Source organism: Cetorhinus maximus, chromosome 9 (genome assembly GCF_964194155.1).
Source record: "Cetorhinus maximus chromosome 9, sCetMax3.hap1.1, whole genome shotgun sequence".
In the NCBI taxonomy this organism is placed as follows: domain Eukaryota; kingdom Metazoa; phylum Chordata; class Chondrichthyes; order Lamniformes; family Cetorhinidae; genus Cetorhinus; species Cetorhinus maximus.
In genome coordinates this window covers 89,174,038-89,200,137 of record NC_135887.1, presented here as the reverse complement: position 1 = coordinate 89,200,137, position 26,100 = coordinate 89,174,038, and the positions used below count along the sequence as shown (strand labels likewise).

The 26,100-nt window shown below is 41.2% G+C and overlaps 1 protein-coding gene and 1 non-coding gene across 8 annotated transcripts in view; one reads left to right on the top strand and one right to left on the bottom strand.

The window, feature by feature from the left end:
* Positions 1 to 26,100, bottom strand: part of dagla (diacylglycerol lipase, alpha) — a 485,173-nt gene that overhangs the window by 351,326 nt on the left and 107,747 nt on the right. The window lies entirely within an intron of this gene.
* LOC144685155 (small nucleolar RNA U3) lies at positions 3,917 to 4,133 on the top strand. The gene has a single exon (XR_013577659.1). It is a non-coding gene; the product is annotated as a small nucleolar RNA U3 (small nucleolar RNA).

Genomic DNA, 26,100 nt, shown 5'->3' with positions numbered 1-26,100 from the left:
GTGACTCTGTCACATAAGCAGGGACGTGTTATGAATGACATTTAAAAACTTTTATTTAATTTTTATTTGCTGCTGGAAACCTCATCCCGCCCATGGATGAGGTTTCCTAAAAAATCCAAAGTCTGCTTAGCCTTTGCGCCTGCCCGTCAACTGTAAGGTTGGACGTGCAGCAAAAAATTTCATTGAATTATTACTTTAGTGGCCTTAATAGGTCTGTTAACTGTCGGGAGATGCACTGCTGACTCCTACGCGTGCCCATCAACTGAAGTATCATGCGAGTACGCGATGACGTTGGGATGCTCACCCGATGTTAATTTATTTTGCTTAAATCTGATTTATATATATTTTGTCTTTCATGTAATAAATTTAGACAAATAGTTGAATGAATAATGCTCCTGATAACACAAATCCAAACGAATAAGCAGCAGAAATCAAAACATCTATTCAATATAAAGCATGCTTTTGAATCCCACCACAAATTCTATATTACCCGAATAAAATAATAAAGTAACTTAAAGTGCAAATGCACCATTTTATGTGGTATGATATAAAGCCATATAGACCACAGCTTGATTCTAGTCACTGTTGAGTTAGCTGATCTCAGCAGGTCAGTAGATGGAGCAATACAATTGGTTTGAACACCTCTTGGCTCCTGTTCATTATTGCTTTCCAATGACCTCAGTAGGAGAATATATGCCGGTACAAGTCGAGCAAAAACAAGATTTGGCTCTCCACAACCAAATAATATGACCAGACTCTCGTATGAACCACAATCGTTTGAATGAGCTGCTGGAGGATTGTTTGCATCTGTAGAACCCTACTACAACCCTTAGGAAAGGAGGTGATAAAAGGTGGCAAATATATTTTTTTGAAACTCTGGTAAACAAGATTGTGCAGCTCATATTAGATTTGATACCATCTGTTTCATTCATCCTTGTCCATTCAAGAAAATAGAATCACAGAAACATACTGAACTGCAGCTTTTCTTTACCAGAACTTAAAAAAAAATGTAGTAGAATAAAACAGATATTATAGCAATAGAAAGACATTTAGTTATTCACAATGCATACATATGCTGGGCTCTCCTATGACATTTCAAAAGGATAAAGCTTATATTGCCACAGTTGCAGTTTCAATCTAAATGACAGCTTGGCACACCTACACTACACTGTTTTTATACTGACATGAGGCACAAAATATACAAATCTTCTACATCTTGGTTGAAATAATCCAAGAGAAACAACATTCTGAAATCTTACTTTGGTTGAGTCACAGGTTCTATAATTGCATTTCAATGCAGCTCAATACTCCCACAAACAGCTTGAGCTTCATGACTTGATATCAAGGACAGCTTTTATGTAATACCAATAAATTTCAAAAAGATTGGCCTACAAATCTGCAGTATTAAAATTAACATACGATGAATTACTCTAGTGGAATCCTATTACTATTACACTGGCAATAGTCAATGGACACGAACAGAGTTTTATCCAAAATCTTGCTTTCATCACAGCAATATCCACTAACCCATTCCGCAATAAAATCATTGGCCCAGAACTGGCAGTTGTATTGGCAGTGAAACTGTTAGCATTCGCCATCATTACAGTGTAAAACTGACAGCAATATCTGGCATCCACAAACATAGATAATTAGGGGAATCCATAAGTTGTCGTAAATCATCACTGCTCTGCCACAGGGAGCACTTGCAGTCTTCACACATGCAATCAACACAATCACTGATCTGAAGTGAACTTCAACATTTTGTGGGCTATTCTCACGGCAAAAAATAATGAAAATGTTAAGCTTTGTTCAATCAGGAGTATGTTTTCTTTTAAATGGCATAATGTAGAGTGTTTCCTAATTTCACTCCTGAAAGGACTGGCTCTCATCTTTAGACTATGCCCCCGCGCTCCTAAACAATGGAAATAGTTTCTCTCCACTGAGCCAAGCCATTCTCCTTAATATTGTGAAAATTGAAAAAAAAGGAACCACTTTTTTACGGCATACTGATGTTTTGGCCATTGTTATAGGTTACTGACCTTTTCTTTCGCATGAGCTATCACAATTGACTTGAACTCAGTTATGTGTTTGATGGTATCATTTAATAAATTGATCATTTTAAAAGCTGTAACTTTCATGTTCCCGGCATCTGAGACTCAAAGAGAAAGAAGTTCCTTTAAACTCAACAGTAGAATGCAATCCATTTACTGTTACATTACAGGCATACTGCAAGACTGTGTGTTCGAACCTCAATTACTCATCATATTCACCATATTTATTCATGACTTAGATCATGTGATAGAAAGCTACATATCCAAATTTGCCATGATGCAAAGATAGGCAGCATTATAAGCAGAGTAGACGGAAACATAAAATTACAAAGAGATATTGGTTTAAGTGAATGGACAAAACTGTGGTAAACTGATTTCAATGTAAGCAAATATGAGATCATCCACTTTAATCCTAAGAAAGTTAGAACAGAGTACTCTCCAAACGGTTCAAAGCTAAAAATAATGGCAGTGCAAAGAGACTTGCCGGTGAGGGATGGGTTTGGGGTTGGTGGGGAGTTGCGGGTGTGTGGGGTGGTGGGGGGTATGGGGGAGTTCCAGGTACATAGGCCATTAGTAGATCATGAACAAGTACAGAAATAATCAAATAGAATACTGGCCTTTCTGTCTAGAGGACTAGAATACAAAGGGTAGGGGTCATGTTTCAGCTATACAAAGCTCTTCATCTTCTAATTCCAAGAAATACACAACTCTAGTTTGTGCAATCGCTCCTTGGTATTTAATTCTTTGTCTCTTGGTGTCATTCTGGAAAAGCGTATGCCACCCTCCCTCCAAGGTCAATATGTCTTTCCTAAGACGTGGTGCCCAGAATTTCTCCGTTTTGCCTTTGTAACCACTTCCTCAACCTTCCCTGCAATGTTCAATGATTCATGCACATATAACCACAGGTCTCTCAGCTCTTGCACTCACTTTAGAATAGAACTTTAGTTCACATTTCCTCACTTCAATCTTCTTACCAAAATGTATCACTTCGCACTTCTTAGTTTTAATTTCATCTGTCATGTCCCACCAGCCTGTCTAAATCCTCTTGAAGTCTATCACTATCTTCCTCACAGTTCACAATACTGCCAAGTTTTGTGTCATCTGCAAACTTTAAAATTGTGTCCTGTACATCCAAATCTAAATCAATATATAATAAAAAAAAGTGGCCCCAACCTCTGGGTGCTGTATGCCTTCCGCCAGTCTGAAAAAAATAGTTCAGCGCCACTCTGTTTCCTCTCATTCAACCAACTTCGTATCATTCAGTTCTGTTGAAGGGTCATGTGGACTCGAAACGTCAACTCTTTTCTTCTCCACCGATGCTGCCAGACCTGCTGAGTTTTTCCAGGTAATTCTGTTTTTGTTTTGGATTTCCAGCATCCGCAGTAGCTTTTTGTTTTTACAACTTCGTATCATGTCCATTTCACCTTATGTTGGCCTAACTGCCAATGAAACATTCATTTATGCCTCTGCGACCTCCAAACATTCATTCTCCACTGACAATAAACCAGCTCATTCAAAACTCTTCTGTCATGTCTTAACCTGTACCAACTCCAACTCATCTAACATCCATCTTCACTGACCTAGAATGACCCCCAGTAACTGAACATGTTCATTTTAAAATCCATAACATTGCATTTACATTTATCCATTACTTCCTCTTCATTACAGTTTAACCTCCTCAAGCCCTACAACTCCTCCAACCCTAAACATATTATTCCCCTAGCTAGAACCTCCTGTGCATTTCCCCTTCCTCCCATAACACAACTGAAGTCCAGGCCTTCATTCACTAGGGCCCTGGAAAAATCAGGAGCACCTGATACTGATGTAACTATGATATAATGTCACATAAATAAGAGACCGAGATCTGGTGGGAAGCTCTTAGGGATCATTTCTATATTTTTTTTCTTGAAAAATGTGTTTCTAGAGTGTTTGGTCTCACAAGCCACGAGGAGAATTTATAGTGTTCTCTTCTGAGCAGGAAGCAGACATTGAGTGTTGCTTTTAGCAGTTGCTCTCTGTCATTGATTAGCGTTCCTTCTCTCTCTTGTAGAGAGCTGGAGGAAGAGAACACAGTCTGAGGGAAGCAGAAGTACCTCATGTAGAGTCCAGAGATGTATATAGATCTGTTAATAAACAAGGATGTTTTTTACAAAGAGCAGTCTATGGTAGTCTATGGCAACATGCAAACTCTAAAGAAACCCCATCTAGATGCTGAACTCAAGATGAAACAGTGGCTAGGGAGTAAAGACCCACAAAAACTCCAAGTGAAGACTGCAGATCTGAAAGGCCTACAAATCCTTGAGAAAGGACAAGAAAAGACTGAAGACTCAACCATCTACTCTGCTTATAATGCTGCGGATGCAAGCAGTCACAGACCTGGAGTCCAGACAGCAGATCACAAACTGCAAGTCAAACTACTGAAGGAGCAACAGATTCGGTGCTTAGGGTAAGCATGGAGTCTACATTACCACTCTCAGAACCGTTCTGAAGCGCTGAAGGCTCACAACAGGTACAACACTAGGACAATTGGAGGAAGAGATTCTCCAGATGCTAGAACAGCTTCAGGTTTGCATAAGAAGGACAAGAAGGATTAGGTCAGCACTTTGATGATGTCATTGCAAGATAGGGCATCGATGAGGCTTCAAGCTCATATGAGAAAGTCCTCCAAGCATTCGATTCATACCTCAATGTTCAAAAATATTGATCACTGAGCAAGCGAAATTTAGTAAGAGGAGACAAAACCGGGTAAATCCATGCATTCATTTATAAATGATCTCTATAGAGTCATGGCGAATTGCAACAATGGGATCCTCAAAGATTAATTAATATGTGATTATAGTGGTTGGGGTCTTAGATGAAGCCCTATCAGATCTTTTGCAAACAAGGGAAGATTTAACTCACACAAAGGCAATATAAATAACACAACAGACCGAGCTTAGGTAGCTACACTGAGTGATTGTTCGTGGGGAAATGTCCCTTGGAAAAGAAATTAATGATGTCATTCAATGTGTCAGACAAAAAACAGAAAGTACAGTGAAGGAAAAGCCCGCAAAAATCTGGAAAAAGCAGGCCAAGCGCCATCTTGAGATGCTCTCGGTGTGACAGGTAAACCTTACACAAATGGGCAGAATACCTAGCAGGAGAAGCTAAGCGCCAGCACTGTGAGAAGTTTGGATATTTTAAAATAGTCTGCAGATCCAAAATTCCTATGGCTCACAGGAAGAAAGAGATAACAACAAAACCAGGTAAAATTCAAGGAATGGAAGAGCCTCAGAAAAAACAAAGAATCTTCCTAAGAGAAGTTAACAAAACAGAAAATAATTATTGGAGTATTACATTAGAAGTTTATCATCAGCCCACAGAATTCAAGCTAGGCACTGACGCAGGTGTACCAGTATTTCTGATCAAGTTAAGTGGCTTAAAAATATCACATTACAGTCTTCCTCCATACAGTTGCAAGGTCCAGGAGGGACAATACTAAAAGTAATAGGCCAACATTTGGCAAGATTAAGATACAAGGATAAATACACTATTGAACCCCTGTATGTTGTACAGAATCAGAGTCATCATTATTGGGCAGGAAAGCATGCTTGCAGTTGAGTCTGATTTACAACATTGATGAAATTGCTGACCAACAGCCCAATAAGGTATTCAGGAATGAATTTCCATCCCTATTTTCAAGCTTAGGAAAGCTGAAAACAGAATATCACATAACCCTAAGGGTGAATGCTAAGCCGATATGTCTCCTCACAGATAGGAAGGTCCTTACATATTCTTAAATAAAGTCAAGAGGGAGACTGAACACATGTTACAACAAGGTGCCATCTCTCTAGTAACCATAGTGACAAAGTGGCATTCTGGAATGGTCACAGTGCCAAAGCCTAATGGTTCAATTACAGCCTACATGGACTTGACTCAAACAAATCAGTAGAGCAGGAGACCTATCTGACGGCATCAGTGGATCTTGCCAAATTAGCACCCTCTTCACAAAATTGGATGCTAACAGCAGTTTTTGGCAGTTGCTTCTGGACAAAGAATTACTAACTATTTTATCACCCCATTTGGTCTTTATTGCTTTAACAGGTTACCATTCAGGATTGTTTCTACATCTGGGATATTCCAAAGAGTGATATCTCAGACCCTGGAAGGAGTAATAAGCCATATGGACGAGATTTTTGTACACAGTTCATTGAGGGAAGAACATGACCATTAAGTGAGAGCAGCCGTCAAAGTCCTACAAGAAGCATGTTTGACACTAAACAACAAATATGAATTTGCAAAGCCTATGATAAAACTCTTAGCGCACATTGTCCAAGCTTCAGGAATTATGGCCAACCTGCAGATAGCCAAGGTCATTTGAGAGTTCCCACAGCCTATAGACATAACAGAACAGAATAACAGATACAAAGGTTCCTTGGGGTAGTCAATCAAGTAGGCAGGTTCCTACAAACTTGGCAGAAATCAAAGAGCTGTTTGGAGCTGTTGAGACAGGGTCAACAGTGGTTCTGGAACGTGGACCAGCAAAATGCTTTTGACAAGATTAAAAATCTCCTAATGTCACTAGAAATTCTAGCTCACTATGATCCAGAGTTGGCAATAATTGTAGCAGCAGCACACCATATACAAGCTTGGGCAGTGTTGTTTCAAGTTCAAAAAGATGGACAAAGAAGACCAGTTTATTACGTCTCAAGATTTCTCGTGGACACAGAGAAGAGATATACAACCATTAAGAAAGAAACATTAGCAGCCACATGGGCCTGCGAGAAGTTCTCTGATTATGTCATGGGATTAAGGTTTAAAATTGAAACCAACCACAAACCTTTGGTTACTGTTCTTAACCTAAAGTAAATTGCAATAATACCACCTAGAATTCAATGTTTTAGACTGAGATTCAGGAGATACGATTCAGTTACTGAGTATGTTCAAGGGAAATACCAGATGACAGCAGATGCATTACCAAGAATACCAGAGTAAGGAGTCAAACTGAAAGATTTAAATTTTGAGGAAGTGGAAGCATATACTTCACTTATTACGAAACAGATACAAGCCACAGAAAAGTGATTACAAGAGATTAAACAAGCAAAACAGCAGGATGACAAATGCATCCCAAAAAAAGAGTATTGCCAGAACAGATGGCCAGATTATACTCCTAAGAACTCAGTACTTCAGCAATACTTTAAACTGAGAAAACATCTCACAATCATTGATGATTTCTTAGTTTTTAATGACAGACTACTCATCCCTAAAACATTTCGACTCAACAGTCTCCAGAAAATCCATCAAGGTCACTAGGGAATAGTGAAATGCCGAGCATGAGCCCAGCAGTCAATCTGGTGGCCAGGCATCAGTCAGTCCATTGAAAAGTTAATCACAAATTGCCATGTGTATGCAGTGAATAGTCAACAGCAGAGCGAGACAATGGCACCCTTCACTTTTCCTTCGAGGCTATGGCAGTGCCTGGGAATTGATTTGAGTTCAAAGAAAAAGTTTTCATCATCGTCATTGACTACCACTCCAGAAGGTTTAGAGTGAATAGGCGGTATAGCATCATGGCTGAGGCAGTCATAATATCACTAAGAAAAATCTTTGCAACACATGGTATCCCAGACATTGCGGTGTTAGGTGACCTCAGTTTGCTAATGGGCTGTTCCAAAACTTTGCACAGGAATATGGTTTCATGCATGTAATTAGTTTTCTTAGATATCCTCAGTCAAACGAAGAAGCAGAAAGAGGAGTTCAAACATTCAAGGAATTGATAAAAAAACTTAGCCCTTCTTAACTATAGATCCTCATCACTTAAAAAAGGGTTCTCACCATTAGAACTATAAATAGGAAGACGGCTGTGAACACAATGTCCAGCTCTACAACACCACAACCTAACATTACCCCATATGATTGTGAGAAAGTTAGGAAGCGTGAGGAGCAACAAAGAGACAGTCAAGCTCATTATTTCAACTTTAGGCAAGAGCACAAGACTTAAACGTGCTACAGCCCAGGGAGAAAGTGGGGTTAGAACACCAACAGAAATAAGGCATTGTAATAGAAAGAGCTCCATAGATGAGATCTTATAGAATTGAGCCAGACCAGGGAAATATTAGAAGCAACCAAACAGCCTTGATATCATTGGGACGGAAACCAATTGAGGCTTGGACATACTACTTAGATCCATTTGGAGATGAGGAACCAGAAACAAGAAGAAACTCTACAACCACCCAAGTAGAAGACTCTCCGATCAAACGAGTGTGCGCGGTTCGTCCTCAACTCAAAATGGGGTGGGGGGGCAGATATATAGTAAAGGATTAAAATCAAGAGCACCTGTTATGACCCCTGCTGAGATTACCCCTGGACAAACCTGATCCCAGAGTGGAACCCAGCTTGATAGATCCTAGCTTTTATTTAGTTTGTTTAGATAAGTGGAGAGTAGCTACTAAACAGTCACAGAAGTCGGCTGATGAACTTTTAACAAAAGAATAAAACATTTATTCAACAACAAACATGAACTATATTATATTACTCCTTCAGCGACACTATACCTTTACAGATATATACAGATTTGTAAGGATAACACAACTTAAAAAAGCTATCTTATACTTTAATGTCCACACTAAGCACACAATCTTTGTAAATCTATGACACCCTGTGGTCAGACACACCACAGTCTGAAACCAGGCGACAGATGCCACCTCAACCAGATGCTATGGATCTCTCCTCAACTCCCCGTCAGATGCTTGTCACACCAAGAGCCAACTGGTCCTATTGCACTCCACCTTTCACACGAGAGTTTCCAATCTCCACTCTCCAAGACTTTGCCTTGGAATCTTCTCCCAAACCGATGCTTTCTCTCAGATGCCTTCTGCAAGGATTCGCCTTCAGGGTTTTGAACTCTCTTTCTGATGTTCCTCTTCCCTGGGTCCCTGCAGATGACACAAAGATTGGCCCAGTAGTGGATAGTGTAGAGGATAGCCATAATCTCCAAAACGATATAGATGGGTTGGTGGAGTGGGCGATAAAGTGGCAGATGGGTTTTAACATAGAGAAGTATGAGGTCATACATTTAGGGAGGTCAAACAGTTACAGGGATTACAAAATAAATGGGAATATACTAAGAGGGGTAGATGAAGTGAGAGATCTTGGCGTACAAGTACACAGGTCCCTGAAGGCAGCAGTTTAAGTAGACAAGGTTGTAAAGAAGGCATATGGAATGCTCTCCTTCATTGGTAGAGGTATAGAATATAAAAGTAAGGATATAATGTTGGAATTGTATAAAACACTGGTGAGGCCACAACTGGAGTATTGTATGCAGTTCTGGTCACCACATTACAGGAAGGACGTAATAGCTCTGGAGAGAGTGCAGAGGAGGTTTACAAGAATGTTGCCAGGTTTAGAAAAGTGTAGCTACGAGGGGAGATTGGATAGGTTGGGGTTATTTTCCTTGGAACAAAGAAGGCTAAGAGGTGACTTGATTGAGGTGTACAAAATTATGAGGGGAATAGATAGAGTGGACAGGATAAAATTGTTTCCCTTGATGGAGAATTCTAGAACCAGGGGACATAGATTCAAGATAAGTGGCAGAAGGTGTAGGGGGGACATGAGGAAGAACGTTTTTACGCAGAGGGTAGTGGGTGTCTGGAATTCGCTGCCCAAGTTGGTGGTAGAGGCAGAAACTTTAAACTCTTTTAAAAAGTACCTGGATCTGCACCTAAAGTGCTGTAAACTGCAGGGCTATGGGTCGGGTGCACGAAGGTGGGATTAGAAAGGGCAGCTGGGTGTCCTCGGGCTGGCATGGACAAGATGGGCCGAATGGCCTTCTTCTGTGCTGTAACTTTTCTATGGTTCTATGGATCGCCACGTGCATTTGAACTGTCTTCCACAAACTCTCTCTCATCGACTCAGTGTTAACAATACACCACTGCATCACTGCATAGCAAAGAGTTACAGACCTCCAGTTGTTCCTTGGGCTTTTTTGCCTCTTGCAAGCTGTTCTCACTTTAAGTCTGTTTTCTGCAGCTTTTGTCTCTAAATCCGAAGCTTGGGGGGCTGGAAGAATTGGACTTTGCCTAGCAACAGGGGTCGAGAGAAGGGGGTCCCTTCCACAGACACACACACAAGACAACAGCAGTTTGTTCTGGAAGCTGTTGGAGTCCAGCTGGTTTGGAAGACAGCTGCCAAACAGAAGCCAGCTGGAAGGGACAGATAGCCAGCTCCAAGTTCAAGTTGGTTTTGAAATTGCTGCCAGGAGAAACTGGAGCAAAAGGGACAGATAGCCAGTCCCAAGCTAAAGAAAAACCCCAAAAATCCAGGGGAGTGAAAGAGGGGAAAATCCAATGAAGATCTTCTAGTCAAAGGAGGAAAAGGAACCTGTAAAACGCCCTGTTAAATGAATTTAAGAGTGAGGGCAGAGAAGCATGAGGAGCAACAAAGAGACAAAAAGTTAAGCTCATAATTTCAACTTTAGGCAAGAGCACATGATTTAAATGTGCTACAGCCCAGGGAGAGAGTGTGGTTAGAACATCAACAGAAAGAAGGCATTGTAATAGAAAGAACTACACAGATGAGATCGTATAGAATTGAGCCAGACCAGGGAAATATCAGAAGCAACCAAACAGCCTTGATATCATTGAGAAGGAAACAATGGAGCCTTGGACGCACTATTTAGATCCATATGGAGACGAGGAACCAGAAACAAGAAGAAACTCTACAACCACCCAAGTGGAAGACACTTCTCTTTCAGAGTCATAAAACTCCTCATTAGAAATGCAAGCACCATTTTAAAATGAAACTAAAACTCGATTTGACCTTTCTTAACACATAGATACAGATTTTTGTTTTCATTCATGGGATGTGGGCTTTCCTGGCTAGGCCAGCATTTAATTTCCCATCCCTAGTTGCCCTTGAGAAAGCGGTGGTGAGCTGCCTTCTTGAAGCGCTGCAGTCCAAGTAGTGTAGGTACTCCCACAGTGCTGTCAGGGAGTTCCAGGATTTTGACCCAGCAACAGTCAAGGAATGGCGATATATTTCCAAGTCAGGATGGTGAGTGACTTGGAGGGGAACTTCCAGGTGAGGGTGCTTCCATCTATCTACTGACCTTGACCTTCTAGATAGTAGTGGTCGTGGGTTTGGAAGGTGCTGTCTAAGGAAACTTGGTAAATTCCTGCAGTGCATCTTGTACATGGTACACACTGCTGCTATGTGTATCGGTGGTGGAGGGAATGAATGTTTGTGGATGTGGTGTCAATAAAGCAGGCTGCTTTGTCCTGGACGATGTCAAGCTTCTTGAGTGTTGTGGGAGCTGCACTCATCCAGGCAAGTGTGGAGTATTCCATTACACTCCTGGCTTGTGCCCTGTAGATGGTGGACAGTATTTGGGGAGTCAGGAGGCGAGCTACTCATCACAGGGTTCCTAGCCTCTGACCTGCTCTTATGGCCACAATATTCATATGGCTACTCCAATACAGATTCTGGTCAATGGTAACCCCAAGAATGTTGATAGTGGAGGATTCAGTGATGGTAATGGCATTGAACATCAAGGGCGAATGTTGGATTCTCTCTTGTTGGAGATGGTCGTTGCCTGGCACTTGTATGACGCAAATGTTACTTGCTACTTGTCAGCCCAAGTCTAGATATTGTCCAGGTCTTTCTGCATTTGGACATGAACTGCTTCAGTATCTGAGGAATCGCAAATGGTGCTGAACATTGTGCAATCATCAGCGAACATCACCACTTCTGACCTTATGATGGAAGGAAGGTCATTGATGAAGCAGCTGAAGACGGATGGGCCGAGGACACCACCCTGAGGAACTCCTGCAGTGATGTCCTGGAGCTGAGATGACTGACCTCCAACAGCCACAACCATCTTCCTTTGTGCTAGGTATGACTCCAGCCAGTGGAGAGTTTTCCTTCTGATTCCCATTGACTCCAGTTTTGCTAGGGCTCCTTCTTGCCACACTCGGTCAAATACAAATCAAGCTTAATCTTTAAAGCTAAAACGTCATACCTAGCACCCACAAATACTAATATAACTTACTTTAACTATCTCTATTTCCTAACACACCTGATACTGATGTAACCACTGATGTAACTATGATGCAATGTCACACGATTAGCAGACTGAGATCTGGTGCAAAGTAGAAGTACAATCTCGTGTAGAGTACTGCGATGTACATAGGTCGGTAAATAAACAAGAATTTTTTTTAAGAATAACTGTCTATGGTAGCATTCTTCGGGTAACAGGCAAACCCAAAAGAAACCTCAATTAGACCCCAAACTCAAGATGAAACCAGGCACATGCTCTAATTCCCACTTTAAATGCCTCTACCTCTCCATCTTACTCTCTTCAAGTTTTTGGCTGCCTCTTCCTAACTTCTTTAATCCCTCACACCTCTGAAAAGTGCTTCAGGATGTTATTAAATATTGAAGGCTCTATATTACATCTAGTCATTTCTCTGGAAGTTGAAGATCCTGTTATATGGTGCTTAAATGATTAATGCTAAGCTTTATACAAATATTTTTCATATTTTATTCCAAACAGCTATGGTCTCGTATAGACCCCACCATCAACATCCTGCAAGTCACTATTGACCAGGAACTCAAATGGAACATAAACGTTGTAGGTACCAGGGCAGTTCAAAAACCAGGTGGCTTGCAGCAAGTGGCTCAATTCTTATTATTCTCATTAAAGACCATCACCATCAAGGCAAAAAGTAATAATGTGATGGACTATATGCCACTTGTCTTGATGGATGCAGTTGTAACAGCTTTCAAGAAGCCTGACACCATCCAGAAAAAGTCAGATTGCTTTTTTGGCATCCATCCACCAATTCAAACATCCACTCACTTCATCACCAATGTACTGCAAACATGTACTAGCTACAGAATGCACTTCAAGTCATCAAAGCTTTGAACCTGTGACTTCCATCACGTAGAAAGGCATGGACAATAGGTACATGGAAACACCATCAGATTCATGTTCCCCAAATCACACACCATCCAGGGTATATATCACCATTCTTTCATTGTCCCTTCCTTTATAAAGTAGCAATTAGAGTACAATCCAGGGAAGTGTGAGGTAACACAATTGAGGAGGACAAACAAGGTATGGGAATGCACAATAAATGGTAGGATACTTAAGTGTGGAGAAACAGAGGGACTTGAGTGCATGCCAAAGACCACCAAAGCTAAAAGGGCAGGTAGGTAAGATGGTTAAGAAGGCATACAGGATACTTTGATAAAAACAAAAAACTGCGGATGCTGGAAATCCAAAACAAAGACAGAATTACATGGAAAAACTCAGCAGGTCTGGCAGCATCGGCGGAGAAGAAAAGAGTTGACGTTTCGAGTCCTCATGACCCTTCAACAGAACTCATTTATTAGCTGGGCATGGAAAATAAGGGCAGGGAGGTTATGCTAGAACTGCATAAAACACCAGTTAGACCACAGCTAAAGTACTGTGTACAGTTCTGGTCATCACATTACAGGAAGAATGTGATCGCACTCAGGAGGATAGAGAGGAGATTTAGAGAGATGTTGGCAGAAATGGAGGATTTTAGCTATGGGGAAATATTGGATAGGCTGGTGTTATTTTGTTTGAAACAGGCAGCTGAAGGAAGATTTAATTGAGATGCACAAAATTATGAGTGGCTTCGTCAGAATGGATAGGAAGAGCATATTTCCCTTAGCAGAAAAGAATTGACCAGAGGGCATATATTCAAAATAACTGGCGGAAGGAGGATTATAGCGGAGTTAAGGAAAATTGTTTTCACCCAGAGGGTGGTGGGGGTCTGCAACGCACTGCCTGAAAGGATGGGAGAGGCAGAAACCTTTATCCCATTTAAGAAATGCTTAGATATGCACTTGAAACGCTGTAACCTACAAGGCTGTGAACTACAGCTGTAAAGTGGGAATGGGCTCTGCATCTCCTTTTCAGCTGGCACGTTTGTGAAGGGCAGAAAGGCCCTGTGCCATAAATTTTCTTTCTTTCAATGTTGTAGACAATTAAAATGCTTACTTTCCTTTAATTCTGATCGGGGGGAAAAAAAATCAAGAACGCTATCATCATCAAGACCATAACTAGACTGGCTATCTAGAATTAAACTGAAAAATTGCACCTCATTAAACTTCTGAGAGGTTTATAAATAAAAGAGAAATTGCTCCTTTGATTTAATCAGGAATTGTATCTTCATTTTGATTGCTGGCATTTCAGAACATTTTTTCTTTAACATCCATTTCCCATCATTTAATAGAGAGAAGTTTCTATTACATTCCTTCGTAAAAAAGAATAATTAGCCACAGAACAATTAAAGTCTTGTCCATTAATAGCTAAGAGCTAAATTAATATGTTAGGAAGATTGAGAATTATTTCAAGTACAAAAAAAGAGAAAATTGAAGGTAGTTCCACTGAGATAATGTGACTGTAGGCAAACATCAAGGAGAAAGCATTTTCAAGCTTTATAATGTAGAAAGCAAGATTAAATAAGTATTCTGCAGTCTTACAGAAAGCAAAATACCACAGATGTTGGAAGTTTGAAATAACAACAAAAAAATGCTGGAAACACTCCATAGATCAGTCAGCATCTGTGAAGAAAGAAAAACACCTTCCAGTTCTAATGGGTAGTTTGTCAAGAACAGAGCCCACGAAAAGGGGATGTGTATAAAAAATGCCCAAATTTACAAGGAAAGAAAAAGCATGAACTGTAAAGTGATTTGGTGCAGAAAAGGGGATGCTGAAATGAAGGAAGTGAACACTAAATGAGACTTGATGAGAGAAATCAGAGAAATAAAAGATGACTATGAGACCTAGAGGCGCTCATGGTCTGCTCGTATGGGTGTGGGGGGGCGGTGGGAGAAAAAGGCAGGTAAACACAAGGAACATAGACTGTCCCACCAGTGTGTATCTATTGGGGAATTCCAATCCCAAGCACCATCCTGCAACCTTCTTTCATCCCTAGAAGTGCTGGCAAACATCAAGGAGAAAGCATTTTCAAGCTTTATAATGTAGAAAGCAAGGTTAAATAAGTATTCTGCAGTTTTACAGGAAGCAAAATACCACAGATGATGGTCGCCAAGGCCACTCAGCTCCTGACCTCATTACAGCCTTGATTCAAACATGGACAAAAGAGCTGAACTCCCGAGGTGAGGTGAGATTGACTGCCCTTGACATCAAGGCCGCATTTGACCAAGTGTGGCATCAAGGAACCCGAGCAAAACTGGAGTCAAAGGGAATCAGAGGGAAAACTCTCCACTGGTTGGAGTATTGTGTAGCACAAAGGAAGATGATTGTGATTGTGGGAGGTCAGTCATCTTTGCTCCAGGACATCACTGCAGGAGTTCCTCAGGGTAGTGTCCTCAGCACAACTATCTTCAGCTGCTTTATCAATGACCTTCCTTCCATCAGAAGTGGGTGTTCGCTGATGATTGCACGATGTTCAGCACAATTCGCGGGCTGCTTCAGTATCTGAGGAGCCATGTCCAAATGCAGCAAGACCTGGACAACAGGCTTGGGCTAACAAGTGGCAAGTAACATTCGGGCCACACAAGTGTCAGGCAATGACCATCTCCAACAAGAGAGAATCCAACCATCGCCCCTTGATATTCAATGGCATTACCATCACTGAATCCCCCACTATCAACATCCTGGGAGTTTCCATTGACCAGAAACTGAACTGGAATAGCCATATAAATACTATGGCTACAAGAGCAGGTCAGAGGCTAGGAAGTGTGCAACGAGTAACCCAACTCCTGACTCCCCAAAGCCTGTCCACCATCTACAAGGAACAAGTCAGGAGTGTGATGGAATACTCCCCACTTGCCTGGATGAGTGCAGCTCCCACAACTCTTAAGAAGCTTGACACCGTCCAGGACAAAGCAACTCGCTTGATTGGCACCACATCCACAAACATTCACTCCCTCCACCACTGACGCACAATAGCAGCAGTGTATACCATCTACAAGATGCACTGCAGGAATTCACCAAGTCTCCTTCGACAGCACCTTCCAAACCCACGACCACGACCATCTAGATGGACAAGGGCAGCAGATACATGGGAACACCACCACCTGGAAGTTCCCTTCCAAGTCACTCACCATCCTGACTTGGAAATATATTGCCGTTCTTTCACTGTCGCTTGGTCAACATGCAACTAGTTTGAACATGGCCCTACGCCATTTCCTATTGGTGTGGACGGCGATCAAAGAAAATAAACAAAAGGATTTGGCTACAGTAGCTGATAGGAAAATACCTGCTGCAATATAGAACATCTAAACTTTAGTGGGTCTGTATAGTAGTCTGGAGTTACACTGCATGCTGAGAGCTTAAATTGATGTCTTCCACTGGGGATTTTGTCATGAAATAAAACCAGCTACTGTTGGCCAAGTGTAAAGGGAACAGCAGTTAGTTTTCCATGAGAGAAACATGGAAAAATAGGAATGGGTCATTTGGCCCTTTGAGTCTGCTCCGCCATTCATTATGATCATGACTGATCCTCTATCTCAATGCCATACTCCCGCTCTCTCCCCATACCCCTTGACACCTTTAGAGTCTAGAAATCTGTTTCATTCTTAAATATATTCAGTGACTTGGCCTCCAAGCCCTCTGCAGTAGAAAATTCCACAGGTTCACCACCCTCTGAAAAAATTTCTCCTCATTTTAGTCCTAAATGGCCTACCCTGTATTCTGAGATTGTGACCCCTTATTCTAGACCCCCCAGCCAGAGGAAACATCATCCGTGCATCCAGTCTGTCCAGTCCTGTCAAAATTTTATATGATTCAATGCGATCCCTTCTCATTCTTCTGAACTCCAATGATTACAGACCGAGTTAGCCCAATCTCTCCTCATACAACAATCCTGCCATCCCAGGAATCAGTCTAGTGAACCTTAGCTGTGCTCCCTCTATGGCAAATATATCCTTTCTTAGGTAAGGAGGCCAAAACTGCACACAATACTCCAGGTGTGGTCTCACCAAGACCCTGTACAGCTGCAGTGAGACATTTTTGCTCCTGTACTCAAGTCCTCTCGCAATGAAGGCCACCATACCATTTGCCTTCTTAACTGCTTGCTGCACTTGCATGCTCACTTTCAGTGACCGGTGTACAAGGACACCAGGTCCCTTTGTACATCAACATTTCCCAATCTATCACCATTTAAATAATACTCCGCCATTCTGTTTTTCTCCCAAAGTGGATAACTTCACACTTATCCACGTTATACTGAATCTGCCATGTATTTTTCCACTCACTCAACTTATCTAAATCACCTTGAAGCCTCTTAACATCCTCCTCACCACTCACATTCCCACCTGGTTTTCTGTCATTAGCAAACTTGGAAATATTACATTTGGTTCCCTCATCCAAATCATTAATATATATCATGAATAGCTGGGGCCCAATCACTGATCCCTGCAGTACCCCACTAGTCACTGCCTGCCATTCTGAAAAGGACCCATTTATTTCTACTCTCTATCTCCTGTCTGCTAACCAATTCTCAGTCCATGCCAATATATTACACCCAATCCCATGTGCTTTAATTTTGCACACTAACCTCTTATGTGGGACTTTATCAAAAGCTTTCTGAAAATCCAAATAAACCACATCCACTAGTTCTCCCTTATTTATTCTGCTAGTTATGTCCTCAAAAAACTCCGGTATGTTTGTCAAAAATGATTTCCCTTTCATAAATCCATGTTGACTTTGTCTAATCCCGTTGATATCTTCTAAGTGTCCTGTTATCACATCCTTTATAAAGGACTTTAGCATTTTCCCTACCACCAATGTTAGGCTAACCGTCTCTAATTCCCTGCTTTTCACCCCCTCCTTCTTGTTTTAATAGTGGGGTTACATTTGCCACCTTCTAATCTGCTGGGACTGTTCCAGAATCTAGAGAATTTTGGAAGCTAACAACCAACTTTTTCCATGGCCACCTCCTTTAGTACCTGGGATGTAGATTATCAGGCCTCAGGGGTTCATCGGCTTTCATTAATTTCTCCAGCACTGTTTTTTAGTAATACTAATTTCCTTTAATTCCTCCTTCTCACCAGACCTTTGGTTCCCTAGTATTTCTGGGAAGGTATTTGTGTCTTCCGCCTTGAAGACAGAACTAAAGTAGTTGTTTAATTGCTTTGCCATAACCTTGTTCTCTATTATGAATTCTCTTGTTTTGGACTGTAAGGGACCTACTTTTGTCCTCACTAATCTTTTTCTTCTTCCACGCTTATAGAAGCTTTTACAGTCTGCTTTTATGTTCCTTGCAAGTTTACTCTCATACTCTATCGTTCCCCTCTTAATCTCTTGGTCCTCCTTTGCTGAATTCTAAACTGCTGCCAATCCTCAGGCTTGCTACTTTTTCTAGCAAATTTATATGACTCCTCTTTGGATCTAATACTATCTTTAATTTCTTTTGTTAGCCATGGTTGGGCCACTTTTCCTGTTGTGTTTCTGAGCCAGAAAGGAATATATAACTGTTGCAATGTATACATTCATTTCTTAAATATTAGCCATTGCCTATCCATGAAGTTTTAATGAAGTTCCCCAATCTATCTTAGCCAACTTACGCCTCATACCTTCATAATTTTCTTTGTTTAGATTTAGGGCCCTCATTTCGGATTGGACTACTTCACTTTCCAATCTAAGGAAGAATTCTATCATGTTATGGTTATTGTTCCCTAAAGGACCCTGCACAACAGGGTTATTAATTAACTCCTTCTCATTGCACAAAACCAAATCTAGGTTAGCCTGTTCCCTAGTTGGTTCCTTGACATACTGGTCTAAAAAACCATCTCATACACACTCCAGGAATTCATCCGCCACAGTATTATTGCTAATTTGGTTTGCCCAGTCTATATGTAGAGTAAAGTCACCCATAATTACTGTAACACCCTTGTTACGTGCATCTCTAATTTTCTGTTTAATGCCATACCCTACCTTACCACTACTGTTTGGAGGTCTACATACAATTCCCACTATGTTTTCCACCCCTTGTTGCTTCTTTGCTCCACCCAGACTGATTGCACATCTAGATTTTCTGAGCTAATATCCTCACATGCTATTGCAGTGATTTCATCCTTAACTAACAATGCCACACCACCTCCTTTTCATTTTTGCCAGTCCTTCCTAAATATCAAATACCCTTGGATATTCAGTTCCCAGCCTTGGTCACCCTGTAGCCATGTCTCTGTAATTGCAATCATATCATACCTGTTTACATCTATTTGTGCTGTTAACTCGTCTACCTTATAGCAAATGCTCCGTGCATTCAGATATGGTGCCTTCAGATTTGTCTTTTTACACATCTTTTTTTTGTTCTATGGCCCTATTTGCTGTTGGCCTCCATTTCCTCTGCCTTCCACTTTTGCTTTTTACTTTTCTGTCTTTCATTTCTATCTTTGTTTCCCTCTCTTGTGTCTCCCCACTCAAGTTCCCATCTCCCTGCCACTCTAGTTTAAACCCTCCCCCACAGTGCTAGCAAATACCCCTGATAGTATATTGGTCCCAGCCCTGCTAGGGTGCAACCCATCTAACTTGTGCAGGTCCCATCTTCCCCAGAATCAGTCCCAATGTCTCAGGAATCTAAATCCCTCCCTCCTACACCATCTCTCCAGCCACACATTCATCCAGTCTATTCTCCTATTCCTGATCTCACTAGCACATGGCACTGGGAGTAACCTGGAGATTACTACCTTTGAGGTCCTGCTTTATAATTTATTTCCACCTCCCTATATTCTGCTTCAGGACCTCATCCCTGGTTATGTCATTGGTGCCAATATGGACCACGACCTCTGGCTGTTCACCCTCCCCTTCAGAATGTCCTGCAGCAGCTCAGTCACATCCTTGACCCTGGCTCCAGGGAGGCAACATTCCATCCAGGTGTCACGTCTGCGGCCGCAGAAATATCTATCTTTTCTCCTTATGATAGAATCCCTTTTCACTATTGCTCTCCCACTCTTTTTTTCTCCCCCCTGTACAGCTGAGCCACTCTTGGTGCCATGGACTTGGCTGTCGTTGCATTCCCCTTAGAAACCATCACCCCAGCAGTATCCAAAACAGAAAATCTGTTAGAGAGGGAGATGGACCCAGGGGACTCCTGCACTACCTACCTTGTGCTTTTACACTGTCTGGTGGTCACCCATTCCCTTTCTGCCTGTGCATTCTTTACCTGCGGTGTGACCACCTCACTGTACGTACTATCCACGAAGATCTCAGACCTGCAAATGCTCCACAGTGACTCCAGACTCTGCTCCAGATACGAAACGTGGATTTTAAGTAGCTGCAGCTGAAGACACTTCCTGCATACATGGTCACCATGGATACTGGAAATGCCCCTGACTTCCCACATCGCACAGGAGGAGCATTCCATGTGACCTACCTGCCCTATTATAACTTACCCTTAAATTACTCCCTTTACTTTTACTTCCTCGAGTTTAGAGAATATTGAGGACAGTAGAAATACTCACCAAGTCCTACTTACCAAGGCCACTGCTCTTCTTGCTGAGGAAAGGTAGAAAATGAAAGGATCACCTCCTTTCCTCTTCAGGGAACTCTCTCACTCACCAAACCCCAACTGAAGCACTCAAATGCAGCCCAAAGCAGCACTCCAGTGTAGTCAAAAGCAGCACTGTAGATGGCTTGTTTTTATGCTGTCTGAATCTTGCTTCTGAAAACCTGTTTAAGCTAGTTAACTAATTAACTAGCTGCAAGCAGAGCCTGAATGAGCCACGTTTTAAAGCAGGACTAAAACTCACCTTCTCCCAACCTAAAGAGCAACTTTTAGTTGATTGCTTAGTTAAGGAAAGACTGGACTGTAGATAGAAATTAACCCTTAAATTAAGTTAACCCTTAAAACTCCCTCACTCACCAAACACCAACTGAAGCACTCAAATGCAGCCCAAGGCAGCACTCCAGTGCAGACAAAAGCAGCACTGTAAATGGCTTGATTTTATGCTGTCTGGGAGGCCCTTGCCCAGGACTTTACAGTAGCTTTATGAGTAAATTATATTAAAATAGAAAAGTACTTGAAATGGCCGTAACCCGCCATTGCAAGTACTTCAGCTGAAGCTGGGGCAGTGCTGAGTCCAATAGTAAGAAGCAAATAAAGAATAGAAAGTATGAGGAGAGGTATATAGAATTTGGATTTGCAGGGATGGATAGCCACAATGTGTTGTGCGCTTACAAATTTTATGCCACAAAGGAATGAAACCTGCAAATCTATAGCCACATCTCACTACAAGAAATATAGAATGTAGAAACAAATTGAAAGACTGTTTTGAATGCAAAAAAGAATGCAGTTGTCAGTAAACTCAAATAGAAAAGGTAATATCGGTTTTGGAAAAGGCCCTGAAAGAATCCTTCTTAACACCATTTACGATTGCTAAAATCAAGAAAGTCCGTACTACCAAAGAAGAGTTAATCCTTCTAACTGCTGTGGAAATGTGAGAAGTGGTGGTGAGAAAAGATGCAGCAGAATAGTTGAAGGCCATACCACTTTCTAATGACAGTAGAAGAATTACTATATATGAACGTATGAACTAGGAGCAGGAGTAGGCCGCTTGGCCCTTCGAGCCTCTTCTGCCATTCAATAAGATCGCGGCTGATCTGAGTGTAACCTCCTGCCTACCCCCAGTAAACTTTCACCCCATTGTTTATCAAGAATCTATCTCCCTCTGCCTTGAAACCATTCGAAGACTCTGCCTTTTGAGGAAGGGAGTTCCAAAGAATCACGACCCTCAGAAAAAATTTCGCCTCATCTCTGTCTTAAATGGGCGACTCCTTATTTTTGAACAGCGACCCCTAGTTCCAGATTCTCCCACAAGAAGAAACATCCTCTCCACATCCACCTGTCAAGACCTTTCAGGATCTTATATGTTTCAATCATACTTACTCTTACTCTTCTAAACTCCAGTGGATACAAGCCTAGCCTGTCCAATCTTTCCTCATAAGACAACCTGCCCATTCCTGGTATTAGTTTAGTAAACCTTCTCTGTACTGCTTCTCATGCATTTACATCCTTCCTTAAATAAGGAGATCAATACTGTATGCAACATTCCAGATGTGGTCTCACCAGTGTCCTGCACAACTGGAGCATAGCCTCCCTACTTTTATATTCAATTCCCCTCACAATAAATTATAACATTCTATTAGCTTTCCTAATTACTTGCTGTACTTGCATACTAACTTTTTGTGATTCATGCCTAGGACACCCATATCCTTCTGCACCTCAGAGCTCTGTAATTTCTCACCATTTAGATAATATGCTTTTTTATTCTTCCTGCCAAAATGGACAATTCACATATGCCCACATATTACTGCATTTGCCAGATCTTTGCCCACTCACTTAACCTATGTCTCCTTGAAGTCTCCTTATATCCTCTTCACAGATTACTTTCCTACCCATCTTTGTGTCATCAGCAAACTTAGCAGTTATACCTGTGGTCCCTTCATCCAAGTCATTTGTACAAATTGTAAAGAGCTGAGGGCCCAGCACTTATCCCTGTGGCACACCACTAGTCACATCCCACCAAACAGAAAAAAGCTCATTTATGGCTACCCTCTGTTTCCTGTTCACTAGCCAATCTTCTATCCATACCCCCTATACCATGAGCTTTTATTTGCTGCAATAACTTTTGATGTGGCACCTTATCAAATGCCTTCTGGAAATCTAAGTACAGTACATCCACCAGTTCCCCTTTGCTCAAGCACATGTGATTCCTTTAAAGAACTCCAATAAATTGTCTAAACATGATTTCTCTCTCACAAAACCATGTTGACTCTGCCCGATTGTCTTGAATTTTTCTAAGTGCCCTGCCATAACATCTTTGATAATAGCTTCTAACATTTTCCCTATGGCAGATGTTAGGCTAACTGGCCTGTAGTTTCCTGCTTTCTGTCTCCCTCCCTTTTTGAATAAAGGAGTTACATTTGCTATTATCCAATCTAATGGCACCTTCCCAAAATCCAGGGAATTTTGGAAAATTAAAACCAACGCATCAACTATCACACTAGCCACTTTGTTTTAGACTCGAGGATGAAGTCCATCTGGACCTGGGGATTTGTCAGCCTGTAGCTCCAACAGTTTGCTAAGCACCACTTCCTTGATGATTATAATTTTGAGGAACTTCAAAGAGAAAAGACCGACCTGCATTTACATAGCACATATCATGATCACCGGACATCCCAAACCGCTTTACAGTCAAGGAATTACTATTGAAGTGTAGTCACTGTTGTAATGTAGGCAATGCAACAGCCCAATTGACATACAGAAAGTTCCTACAAACAGCGATGAAAAACCAGATAATTTATTTTCGTTATGTCGATTGAGGGATAAATATTGGCCAGAACACTGGGGAAAACTCCTCAGCTCTTCTTCAAAATACCGCCATGAGATTTTTTTTACATCCAACTGATGTAAAAACCTCGGTTTAATGTCCCTTGTGAAAGACAGCACCTCTGACAGTATAGCTCCCCCTCAGTACTACACTGGACTATCAGCCTAGATTGTTACGCCACATGACAAGGCTTGCCAGCATAGTTAAAGCCCATGGAATAAAATGGACAGTGACAGCATGTATACAAAGCTGGCTGAGTGACAGAAAACAGAGTAGTGGCGAACGATCTTTTTCGGACTGGAGGAAGGTATATGGTGGCAATCCCGAGGTCAGTAGTAGGATCACTGCTTTTCTTGATTATATATTTCTGACCTAGACTTGGGTGTGCAGGGCACAATTTTAAAATTTGCAGATATCACAAAAATTGGTAGTATGAACTGTGAGGAGGATAGTGATGAACTTAAAGAGAACCTAGACAAGTTGTTGGAATGGGCAGACAAGTGACAGATGATACTTAATGCAAAGAAATATGAAGTCACACATTTTGGTAGGAGGAATGAGGAGAGGTAAATTAAAATAAAGGATACAATTCTAAAAGGGTGCATAAGTAGAGGGATTTGTGAGTGTATGTGCACAGATCACTGAAAGTGAGAGCAGGTTGAAAAAGCGGTTAACAAGGCAAAAGGGATCTGGGCTATATCAATAGAAGCATAGAGTACAAAAGCAAGGAGGTTATGATGAATCTTTATAAAACACTGATTCAGTCCAAACTGGAGTAGTGTGTCCAATTCTGGGCACTACACATTAGAAAGGACTTGAAGGCATTAGAGAGGGTGCAGAAAAGATTTATGCAAGTGGTTCAAGGGATGATAGACATCAGTTACATGAATAGGCTGGAGAAGCTAGGGCTGTTATCCTTAGAGATGATTAAGAGGATATTTGATAGAGGTGTTCAGAATCATTAGGATCTAGACAGAGTAGATCGAGAAATTGTTCCCATCGGCAGAACGGTCGAGGGCCAGAGGACATTGGTTTAAGGTGATTGGCAAAAGAACCAAAGGCGGCATGAGGAAAACTCTTTTACACCGTGGTTTAGGATCTGGAATGCACTGAGAGCCTGGTGGAGGCAAATTCAATCACCACTTTCAAAAATGAATTAGATAATTATCTGAAGAGAAAAAATGTGCAGGGTTATGGGGGAAAGGTGGGGGATTGAGACTAGCTGCTCTTGCAGATAGCTGGTACAGACATGATGGGCTGAATGACCTCCTTCTGTAACCATTCTACGATTTTTCTAAGTCATGGAGTGGACCTTGAACCCATAACCTTTTGACTCAGCGGTGAGAGTACTACCAATTGAGCCATGGTTGGCAGGAAGATAATGCACAGAGAAAAGAAATGCTAATTGACAGATAGGTTTCTTAAATGTGAGCAGTTTACAATTCAACTCAATGAGACAACTGATGCTGGTTGTGCAACACAATTATTAGCTTGCGTTTGCTATGTTTTCCTGAGTAAAATTTTTGATATGTTCTTTTTTGTCAGGCATTACCAGAACAAGCAACGGGTGAGCAAAAGCTACTGGATAATTTCATGGAATCAGAATCACTTAAATGGGAGAATGGTGTTATTTGCATAGATGGTGCTGCCACTATGTTAAGCAATAGGAGTCGTGTTGTTGCAAAAATAAGAGCTCCAAACCCACAGATAATTGCCACACATTTAATGTTATATTGCCAAGCCTTTGGTTTAAAAAGAGTGCAATCTGAATTATACGCTGTGTTAAATGCAGCTGTCACAGCTGGGAATTGTCCAGACCTGTGAATTCACGTCTGTTTGCAAATCTGTGTTCAAAAATGAGTGCAGGAAATGAAAAATTGTTGTTTTAGACAGAAGTACTTGGTTATCTCGCAGCAGAGTCCTAAAAGAGTTTTTGAGCTTTGTAAAGAGCTGTTTGGTTTTCTTTCACTATCCTGCATTAATTGAAAATCCCTCTGGCCAATTATGGACAACAAAACTTGCATACCGTGCTGACATTTTTAACCTATTAAGTACACTGAATCTATCAATACAAGTGGGCAATGTAACCATATTCAAAGTAACAGGATTGCAACATTTAGGAGGAAAATTGAGATTTAAAAAAGGACTGATAAATGGAGTTTCAGGTAGGTTCCTGCCACTGACAAGTTTCTGGATGCAAACACAATTGATACCGTTGAGTGTTGGAAAGAAAGGATAATTTCTCATCTTGCAACATTGGCACAGTGCTTCAGCGTTTATTTTGAAAATATAAACACAGAGTTTGAGATCCATTCTTTACATTTGCTATGTCATCTTGTTGCCCAAGTGGAAAAAAAGAAAGAAGAGCTGGTGGAACTGCTCACCAAGAATTAAGTTTCAGGAACAAATGCCATCCTAGTTTTGGTCATCCATTACTGTGGAGTGTCCAGGATTGATAAAAATGTAAATGGAAATGTCACCATCTTTTTCAACAACATACATTTATGAAACAATTTTTTGTTATGGCAGCAATGAGACAAAGTGCAGGCCTTGTCTGGAGTGGAGAATAATTTACAAGCGTCATTGTCAAACATCACACTGAAGATAGACAATGCAATGAAAAGCAAGCACATCGATCTCACTGATGCCTGTACGTTAATACCTATTGTCTTTAAAGCATTATTAAAACATTCTTTACATGTAGCACTTTCATATTATTAGTATTATATATTAGTAGAAT